The sequence below is a fragment of the Chiroxiphia lanceolata genome, chromosome 18, assembly GCF_009829145.1.
Source record: "Chiroxiphia lanceolata isolate bChiLan1 chromosome 18, bChiLan1.pri, whole genome shotgun sequence".
NCBI classification, from domain to species: domain Eukaryota; kingdom Metazoa; phylum Chordata; class Aves; order Passeriformes; family Pipridae; genus Chiroxiphia; species Chiroxiphia lanceolata.
The window spans coordinates 3724182-3735029 of record NC_045654.1 but is presented as its reverse complement, the minus strand read 5'-3'; the positions used below and the strand labels follow the sequence as shown (position 1 = coordinate 3735029).

Here is a 10848-nt window from a genome sequence, read left to right as displayed (position 1 = left end):
TCCAGTGTTCTGCTCTTGCACAGTGAAGGGGCTTCCACTGCTCAGCTCATTTATTAGTTTTTAAGCTTGATACTGACATTAACTTTCAGATTTGGGAACTGTCTTACACTGCAGACACAAAATACAATTTAATGAAATCTAATGGTCATATTTTTACAGTATGGTAGTTGGTTAATAAATAGCCCCATGGCAATTTAGGGGTATTTGTGTTATTCTGAACAGGCTGTGGGAATGGTTCTGTCTTCCTGAGTAGCCCTTATATAGCAGTAATGGACATGAAATAGTTTTTAAAACCACTTAAACATGTCAGTGCTCATGTTCAGCTGTTTACCAGAGCTGTGAATGAAGCAGTGCTGAGAGCTGGGGGTCTCTATATTGAAGGATTCATACAGATGTACTTCAGGGTGGGTTGCTGGTTTTTAAAGAAGCATTTTGAAGCTATACATGTTCTGTGTGTATGTAATGGGGTAGCTGCATCATATTCCGTGGCAAAGAGCATTTTAAATCTACTTATTCATCCAGTGCCAGCACAGGTAAAATCTTTGGATCCTCCCTTTATCCTGACTGGGTGAATGCAGAGCTTCAGCAGAAGATTCCTGATGGCTGTGAGTGTAATTCAGCCAGGTCTTAAGGGTGAGAACAGAGTCAGGCTGAACTCCTTCTGCGTCCCATAAAGGCCCCTCAGGGATGCTGTGCTTCGTGAGCACTGTCAGCTGAAAGCCAAATTGGGGCAGCCAGGTCACTGCACGGGTTCTGCAGATGTTCCTGGGCTGGAGCTTCTGGCCATGAGTGACCTGATGTGCCCAGCAGCCCTGAACGTTCGGAAGCGCCGCCGGATCCTGAGCCTTCCTTGGGTTTGGAAAATCAGTTCATGCAGTTCCCGGGAGCAGCAGTGCTGCACTTGTCTCCCATCAAAAATTAAGCTGCTTAGAAGCCACAGTTTTAATCTTTACGGAGAAGGAAATAGGAGCATTGCAAGCACACCTTATATAATACCTATAATTACTTACATTATAAACTCCTGGGCATACAGTTGGCACTTCACTGGAAAGGTGACACATGACAAGGGCCATTTTCCTGAGCAGGTTTCCTGGAGCAGCTGCCTGTGAGTTGTTCTTCAGACTCCCAGAGATCTCTCTGACAAATCTGGTTTGGTTTGTGTTTAAATAGTGCTTCCTGTAGCATAACTTAAAATATGTTAGGGCAGATTTTGGCCATTGTATGCGTTGGCCCGTCTGTGCACTTTCCTGTGGCTTCAGGGAATTTGGATTTGTGTTTTTTGGAAAGCAGGAGGGACCTGGGATTTGAAAGGATTTACATACGTAGAAGTTTTGGTTATAACATTCAGATTTTATATCTTTATCTCATCTTTGTAGCACTGATTGCAGCTTGAAACAAGACATTGTGTACGTTTATATGCTTGTGTTGATTATCTTTTGACTCTGCTTTGGTATTGAAGGAATGCTGCTTTGCAATTGAAGGCCATATGTCTGAAAAGTGAAGAAATACTGATGAAATTGATATTCTCCTTCAGAACTAAAACCAGCTATGATTGCTGTAGTGGTGGTCTGTCCTTTACTTCGTTGCTACCACCTGTGGTGATCTGGTATTTTGGCACAAACCCTTAATGTATTATAAATATTTGCAAAAAAATCCAGCTACTTCACGGCAGGTGATACCTGAAAATCTCCTGATCAGGGATCTTTTAAAGAAAATTCAGTGTCTGGGAGAAAAAAAAAATCATGGGCTATGTCTGCTGGCAGGGGGGTCCTGTTGGGAAAAACTGTGTGTGTTCTTACAGTCAACATTTATCACCTGATACAGAGGACTTGCTTATGCCACTGATTTCAGAATAAGCAACTTTTATAATGGACTCAACAGCACCACAGACTATTGAAATGGAGTGCCACGTTTAGCTGAGCTATGTGAGAATATGTATTTAAGCTCATGCTTGGAGAAATTCATTGTCAGTATAAATGTTGCAGATAAATGGGTGATGTCACACTTTACAGAAATTTCTTGTGCTAAGAGAGCTGAAGTCTGGGCTGGGGTTGCACAGGGAACCTGCATCAGTCTGGGGTCATTCTCAGTAAAATTAAACTTTCTTGTGGACTGTTACTGGGATAGCAAATAGTTTTTTTGTCCTCAAACTTAGGGCTTGGAGCTCTCTTTGCAGTCACTTCCCTGGTGAAAAATAGTGAACCTTGTTCTGTGTCAGTGGTCTTGTGTAAGCAGCTGTCCTTCCAGCTGCTGGCTTGTGGTGGGTTTTTTAGGCTCACTCCTTTGGTGGATGAGGATGTGACTTTCAGGTATTCAGAAGTGAGGTGGAATTTCTCTTTTGTCCTACTGGATTTTTATCAAGAGTCCTGGTAATTCAAGAAGGCCATCGTGTACTCTCTGAAGGTGAGACTGCTGCTGTTCAGTAATTCTAGAGCCTGAGGCCTTATCTGGAAGGGTTATTAGTTGGCTACTTGCACACAAATGTTTGAGCTCTCCTTGTCAGATTAGAAGTCCAAACTAAAAACATCTTAGCTTTAAATACACAACCAGTGCTCCAGGACTGTATGAATCTTCACAGCAATCCACTATCCTCCCAGTTTCCTTGCAGCTGTTTTCACTGTGGAGTAAAGATGCTGAAAGTGGTCAAAACAATATAAAAAACTTCATAAAAGTTTAGCTTGTACCTTGAATTTGTGCATAGGAAAAGATTCATCTCTTCGGTACCTGCTAAAGTAAAAATGAGTTCTGTGCTGTCAGTGAGGCTGCATTCCCTCGTTAGAGACCATCTGGTGATGTGACCCGACTCTTAAAATCCAAATTGTTCCGACTGACCAGCCTCCAACCTGGAACTCGGGTAAATTTAGATTTTGCACATCACAGTCCCTCTGTTACAGAAGGGCGTGGCAGCGTGTTTGGAAAGTGAGAGATGAACATGACCTGGGTGCTTTTTAAGCTCAGGGTTTACTCCTGAGGCCAGTCTAGAGGCAGCTGCTGTGGATGTGTTTGGGGAGGGACAGATGTGGTAAGTGATTATACAGTTAATGATGCAGCACTTGAAAATGGAGGCAAGTGCTGTGGGGTGTTGAAGTTTTGTTGCATATTTAATTCCCTCCTTCAAGATGTCCTCAAATTCTTGAAATTTATTTAGATTAGTTTCTATTCCAGTCTCTTCTGACCTTTGACAAAATTTACATTGCATTCAAATTAAACAGGGGAATGTTTTCCCAAAATAATCTTTCTAATTGTAATCTCTTATTTGAAATCTGCAGTCAGTATGTTAAATATAATGAACATTTATTGATAGAAATGATTTCCTCTCATTTGTGTGGGTGTATATATAGTCACATCACTGTTTCAATCACTGGCTGCCTAACTGGTTCCTAGAAAATACAGGGGAATTTCCTCCCATGACTCATCTTGGAAGTAGCAGATGCTACATGCTCTCAAGCTGTGTATGGTAGTTCTGGAGTCTCAATAAATATAATTGAGTGTTGGGGACTCAAAAATATATTGGATTACTTTAATGATTACACACTGCTGCTATTTATCCCTTTCTAATGAGAACACTTAAGCCAAATCTTTATAAAGGTCCTGGTGCTTTCTTCCCTTTCTGTCTTAGCACTACTGAGAAAATGTCATTCCACTTTGAAATGTCATTTTTACCCTGCTGTCACCAGGGAGTGACTCCAGTTTTAGTACTCTAAGGGTCTGAGAGACCTTCCCCCTCTTTATTTTCCTTTTTTCTTTTTTTTTTCTTTTTTTTTTAACTCTTTAAAGTGACTCCTGAGCCACTCACAAGCAGTTCCAGTCCCTTATCAGTAGCAGATCATGTGGCTGCTGGGTCTGTGCTGCTGGGGGCTTTCTGGGAAACTGCTGGTCCCAGATGCAGAAGTGAGTCTGTGAGGGCTGTGCCATGGCCAGCAGAGTCACAAGGGCCTCTGAAGGGTGTGTGTCATGGTGCAGGTTCACATTTGGGGGGGTCACATCGGGTGTGCAGCAGCACGAGGAGGATGGGCTTAAAGATGTGATGGAACTGTGCCCTGCTGGGCTGTCCACCTGTAATTGGGAATTTGAGACAAGGAGCTGCCTGGGCTGGAGATAATGGGGATGCCTGGCCTGGAACACAGCTCTGTGCTGCCACAGAAGAGGCAGGAGGATGGAAGAGGAGAGGACAGGGACAGTCTGGAGGGATATCAAAGGGAGTGGCTCCTGCAAGCCGAACGTACAAGATACCCAGCTCTGGCTTGCAGAGCCTAGGAATCAATACTGCTTCAGCAGCTGATGGGCCTCTTGCTGCCACTGTGGAGGTCTGGATTCCCACCCAGGGATGGATCTTCCCTGGAGGCACACAGGGTGCTCTAGGGAAGCCTCAGTATGTGAGTGGAGTGCTGTCGTGTCCAGATCCACTTCAAATCCACGAGAGCCATAAGGCTGGCCCTGTTCCACAGTTAAGTGAGGGCTGGCTTTGATGAGGGTAACATTTAAAGCTTTGGGAAGCAGCAGAATTCCAGGCTGTTGGTGTGCAGGGCTCTGGGATGCCCTTACCCAGCCCCTTTGTGTAGAAGCTTTAAGACCTGGAGACACGTGGCCATCTCATGCTTGGAGAATATTCCCTGAATTTGCTCCTTGAGTTGTCCAGGACACGTGGTATTTATTTTCCTGATGTATGTTATGAATATATTTTAATCTGGGGCTTGGCAGGTTGGGAAGGACACTCATCCTGGTGTTGGGGACTAATCTGGAAGTGAACAGAAAAATGCTGGCTGGGCTTTTCAGCCAGGGATTTTGGGGGAAAATGCTATTATGCAGAAACACTAAACAAGCAACGTGTGCCTTATCTTCTAGGACACACTGGGACATAACTGAGGAAGGATGGAGTTACACTGTCACTCGAGGTTTTCATGGGAAAAGGCTCAGTCCTTAAGTGCTTTTCCTACTACAGTTTGTGCAGACTGGTGCCTCCTCTAGATTGCAGAAATGGGCTCTTCCTGTAGTTGCAGTGCAGGGAGCAGCAACAGCTCTCAGTGGAAAACTGGAGTGTTGTGTTTGGGTGAGGAGCCAGTTCTGCAAAGCCAGACCCAGTTGGTGCCTCCCAGCCTGTGACTGGGGGGTGAGTGGGGCAGGGAGGGGTCCCTGTCCCTGCCGTGCCTGGAAAAGGGGAAGCCTGGAGCTGAACCTTGCTGTGCTGCACTTCCCTAGAGAGCAAGGTGAGGAGAGGCAGTTCCTCTGTTGGGCTTCATGCATGTTTAATGGAGAGTTTAAGCACAGTATAGGCTTGCTCTGTAACCTCGCTGTGCTCCTCGTGTTCTCTGGGAAAGTTTGTTTCTGACCAGGGAAATCGGTAGCTGAGTGTTTTCAACAGTGTCTTCACTCAGCATAATTTCAAGTGGTTTGAAGCCTCTGTGTTCAAAATAAATTCCATGGTTAGTTATTTATCTCCTCCCCCCCTCCCCCCAAGTCTCGTAATACTCAAATTTGGCTGGGTTGAAATATTCAGTTGTGGTGTCTGTTATTTGTATACAAATATTTGGTGGTTTTCTCCTGTAGTTACACTTTTGAAAGTGTTGATTTTTTTTGTTTTCAGTATTATAAATATTAGGAAGAAAATCACAAAACTGTGTGGTTGCTGAATACAAAAGGGCTGATCAAAGAGTCCAGTGCAGCTTTCCCTCCTTGGAGGCAACTGCTTTAAAATTTTTAGTTATATTGTGTAAAATTCATGGTAGCTCTGGTAATCCTTCTAAGGCCTTTGTTCTTGTCATATTAGTTATACATTTATAATAGGTATAGATTAGTTAGGAAGACCCAGAAAGAAGTTTTTCCCCATTTTTCCAGCCTAGAGTATCCTTTTCTAGTGGCAGGAGTGATTAGAAGCTCCTGTAGAGTAGTGACCCTGGTGCAGGTGACTTTCTAAAGTCCCCTGAGCTCCTTTAAAATTTTGGGCTGATACAACCCTGAAGTAAAATATTGAACTATCAGGAATTTATTAGTTAATGCTAGAATTTTTCATTTCTTTAATTAGTGGTAATATGCCCCAGCCTGCAGAAAAACATGCTTCATTCACAGAGTGTCTGGGCTGTGTTTAAAATTAACCAGAACAAAATAATGAGCCTTCCAAGCTGCCCTGCAATTGAGAAGTTGTCTCCAACTAAAAATATTCCTCTCTTAGAAATGAGATTGGATTCTTTCATAGTTTTACTGCTAGTATCCCCTTAGGTTCATTATGCCTTAGATGCTGAATCTGTAAAATAGGGCTGTTAATATGTACATGAGGCACCAAGAAGTGCTGGAGACTTTCAAAAACTGATAATTCCTTGATTTATTCATAAAGCTGGGAGCATAACTCTTGCAAATTTGATCAGATGCCAGTTCCTTCAGTAGCCACTCGATCCAGGAACCTTTTTATAGCTGTGCTAACATCTCTGAGGACTGTTAGACTTAATTAATGTTTAAGACTCTTGTACAGAACATGTCATGAAAAGGGAAGCTCTTCCATGAGAGCGTGGGGAGCAGGCAGGAGTTTGGCTTCAGGGGATGGGAAGGCAGAGGATGTACCAGCATTTGAGATGAGTAAGTTTGTGTCTATTCTCTCACTTAAAAAATATCCTGTTTGTGGTTTTTAGAGAGTTACTGTTATTTGGGGTGTTGAATTGACAGGGGTGTGTGCGGAATCCTTCACAAGGACTTTCTTTTAGACACCTAAAGGCAATTCTAGGATATAAAAAACACAGAATGGCCTTGTTAAAAATATGTACCCCTCCCAAAAAAATAGTTTTTCTGTGCTTGTGAGTACGGCTCAGCCTGATAAAGTGGTCCTGAAAATGTTCACTGTCAGGCAAAACACTTTAATTTCTCCCATCTGCGAAACAAAATAATATTTATATTCTCTCAAGGGTCAAGTGTGGGGATCCTTTCTCTGGGAAACTGAACATCTTTTTCTTGTACATAAACTTGTTATGGATCCAAAAATGAGTATTTTCTCATGAACACTGACATCTCCCTGCACAAATGCCTTCAGAAGTGCAATGCAGAACATCATCAACCAGCAGAAAAACCTTTGTCCTGTGGGCATGCCTGGTGCTTCTGGGACTGCTGGAAAGTTGTGTGATATCCTTTATCAGGAGAAGTTTGTTTTCATGTATTGAAAACTTGCTTAAAAAAGGTATCAGAAAACTCAAACCTCATTTCCCTGCTCTTCTTCCTCGAGACATACTTCCCCAAAGTCTAAGTTATTAATAGTAATATGTCAAGTGGAAAGGAAACTGTAATCACAAGGTAGGAGTGGTTGCATAGATGTTTGTATAAATTTACTTGGGGGAAAAAAAAGTTGGATTATTTCAGAAGAATTTGCCTTAATGCTGTGAAGGATGAATTTCTGTGGTGTAGGTCCCTCTGTCTCACATAAATACATTCCTTAGAGGAATTTAAACTGAATATCCATCCCCAAACAGGTGAAATTCACCCTGGGAACCGAGAGGAGAATGAAATGTGGGAAAACAGGAGGTTTACCCAGCTCTGGTGATGGGAAAGGACTTCAGTCTGTCTTAATAGAAAGCAGAACTGGAATAGACTGACGTAAATGACTGATTTGTTTCTGATTTAAGTCCAACAACATTGGCTGCAGGGGAAAAACACTGTTGGCAAAGACAGTCCTGGTGATGAAAGCTTTACTGTGGCAGTTAAGCTAAGTTGTCTTTAGACAAAAACCTCATGTTTTATTTAATCTCTATTCAGGCTTTTTATTTTTTTTTTTCCCCTGGTTAAAAAGGTAACAAGTAGGGCATTGAGACCGTATCAGTGAATGAACTTTAGATGTTTTATTCAGCAAAAAGACCGTTTTGGTTTCTATCAGAAAAGTTTAATGGCTTAATTGCATGAGATTTAAGATTGTGATACTGAAATTCTACTACAGTCTTCAAAGCCTGCTTTGTTTGCCAATGCTGGCAAGGCAAGGTTTGCAGAAAAAAAATAATGAGGAGGATTTTTAAATAGAAAATGGGGAGTTTCTGTCAAAAATCAAGCTCTGTAGTCTAGACTTAAAATTAAGGATGCCCAGGCTTATCTGGTGGTCTTGAGCTCTGTGTTTTAGCCTGCAAATACAGCCTTGCAGAGTTTAAAAATAAGCACTTGTGTAAGGAGGGCCTTGCTCACAGAGTCATGTTGGTTTGGAACTATTTTATCTCAGTATCTGTCCAAATAAACAAAGCTTTAAGTGGTCAAGTGATGCCTAAACATCTCTCTCTCTGGAAATCATTAGGCTGTGGCTGCTCAAGTGGCTGTGAGAGCGTTGTTTAGATCAAATTAGGTGCTTAATGGCAATATTTGTGTTGTTTTAGCTTTGGCCATGATCAAATATGTCTGTTTGCCGGTGGGGACCAGTCCTGAACCAGCCTGGATGGTGATGGGCACCATGGAATGCTGATCTGTGTATTATGCTTCTGCTTAATATTTTTACTGTTGTATTTTCTCCAGTAACCGTACTTCTTATTCCCAGAACATCCTTGGGAGAAGTCTGACAGCTCCAAGGAGCTTTAGAAAGTGTAACTGGAATTCGTCTGTTAGATGAAAACAAATCCTCAGAGAGAAAAAGTGACTTCTCCTTTCCTTGCTGTTGCTCCAGAAACTTGCCACAGAAATAATGAATAAAAACCTGTGGATGTGTTTCTTGTCTTCAGCTGTTATTCACTCTCAACATCGTTGAAATACATTGAAGTACCAAATAGAATTATAATATTTGGCAGGGATAACTTCTTACCAGGAACAATAAAGGTGGCTGAAAACAGTTTGTGCTACTTGTTAACAGCAGGTTTGGAGTCAGATGGTTTGAGCAGGTGTGCTTGAAGGAATGAAAAGAGTGAAGTGGGAAGGGAACGTGCTGGAGTCTGACAGGGATTTATTGTCAAACTGTGGGTCAAGAGAGAGAACTCCTATATTAATCCAGAGGGAAATGGGTGTAGTGTGTGGGTGCCAGGAGCAGTGGTTTGGGGTGGGTGTGATGCACTTGTGTGTTATTGAGGGTGGTGCTGAGCTGGATCTTCTGAGGGATGAGGACAGAAGCCCATGGAGCTGTTGCTGGGGTTTTGCCTTGATACAGGGATCAGGCATCCCTGTTGTCTCCTCAGCCAGGTGGGAATGTCAGTTATACCTGAGCTTTCTGTTCTGAGCCTTGCACTCGGTATTGAAAATCAGGGAATTCATTAATTGAGCGGGTTTTGTTTTTAAAACCAGAATAAAAGCATGAAATATGTTTATGTCCATCTGTCTGAATTAGTTGCTGTATTTCTAGTTGAAACTTGTTACTTTTGGCTATGTTTATTCTTTACCTCTTCTCAGAGGGGAGAGGAAAGCACAGCCTTGCCATGTGTTCTTCTTAAATGCACCATTACCCTTCTATCTATCCCCAGTGTAAGCTGACCTTATCTTCAGTTTACCTTCATGCTGATGTCTTCCTCTACATCTAATACCTTTATTTCTCTCTCTGCTTTATTTCTGCAGCCTTTCTCATGTCTCTGATGTGGGATATTGTATTTCAATAATACAGTATTTTTTATCTTTCATTTCTGTTGTACTTTTGGCACGGCTTTTTGTCATTGCATTTATCCCAACACTCCATTTGCCTTTTTTTTTTTTTTTTTTTTGTATGCCTCTGCACACTGAGCAGATGTTTTCAGAGAGCTGTCTACAGCAACCCCCAGGTCTTTTTCCTGTGTGGTTACAATTAATTTAAAATTCAGCAATGTGTGCGAGTAGCTGAAAATATTACTACTGCTGTCTGTTACCCTATTTTTGTACCAAATGCATTTCATCAGCCACTCTTCTGCTGCTGAGATCTCTCAGGTCTGAGCCACTTGAGGTGGACCTGGCTGTGTGGGATTTTTTTAACATAAAAGATTTATCATCTCTGCTACGAATTCATGTATCTACAAGATAACTGACCAAAACATATTTGGTGGTCTTAATTTGGTATATACAAATCTGTGTCATTACTCTAGCTGCTGTCTCAAAAATAGCAAACTACTAAATGGCTTTTTTGGTGGCGATTCAAGATAGTAAATTATGATTAGAGCAAAAAATAAAATTCAGCCATATCTTAGAGCAATCTCTTAATGGTTCTTCCTGTGCGGTGTTTGCCAATGAGCCTGGATTTTGTTGCTGCTTAGCCATTGAACACACATTCCAAGATGAGCTGTCAGTCCCTTGGCTGCTCTCAGGCAGAGACACTTCTAAATTATGGGGGTGTTTCCTTTCCTTTTGGTGTCCTTTTTGTCACATTTTCTTGTTTTAGTGATGCCTCTGACCTGAATTTCCCTTGCCTGTTCCTCCTGCCCTCAAATGCCAGCGTGTTCTGTCACTGCCTCTCACAGGAGCCCCTTTGTCCCCGCAGCTCCCCTTCCAGGTGCTGTCTCCTGGTGTTTCTGTGCAGATGTGCAATGATCTGATATGATTTAGGTATTTGACATAGAAGTTGGGCCAGCAGTTAATAAGTTTGACCCTCCCTTCCTGATACCTTCCTCGTCCTGGGCTCTGTAAGTCTTCAGCTGTTTCCATCAGGGAGCCCAGCGACCAGAGAATTTCATTTTAAGCTTTGCACGTGATTTCTCTCCCTGGGATACCCGTGGTGTCTTTTGCAGCATCCGTTTTTCATTATTGGGAATTCCAGCAGACAGAAATGCACTCCCTGTTTGTGCTGAAAGGTTTTCTAGTTGGTTGGCAGAGCACTGCTGCTCTGATTATGTTCATATCAGAGCATATTGTACTGCTAAAGTATCTCATAAAATACTCTGTTGCTATGGTGATCCACCTTCCACTTTTCCTAAAAGGACCCACGAGGTCCTGGGAGACAGGCTC

The 10848-nt window shown here is 42.3% G+C and overlaps 1 protein-coding gene across 1 annotated transcript in view; it reads left to right on the top strand.

Annotated features, from left to right (window-relative positions):
- Positions 1-6549: 6549 nt before the first annotated feature.
- Positions 6550-10848, top strand: part of TAOK3 (TAO kinase 3) — a 61757-nt gene continuing 57458 nt past the window's right edge. Inside the window, exon 1 of the mRNA XM_032705823.1 lies at positions 6550-6570. The gene's annotated coding sequence lies outside the window, so the exon portion shown is untranslated. The remainder of the gene's footprint in view (positions 6571-10848) is intronic.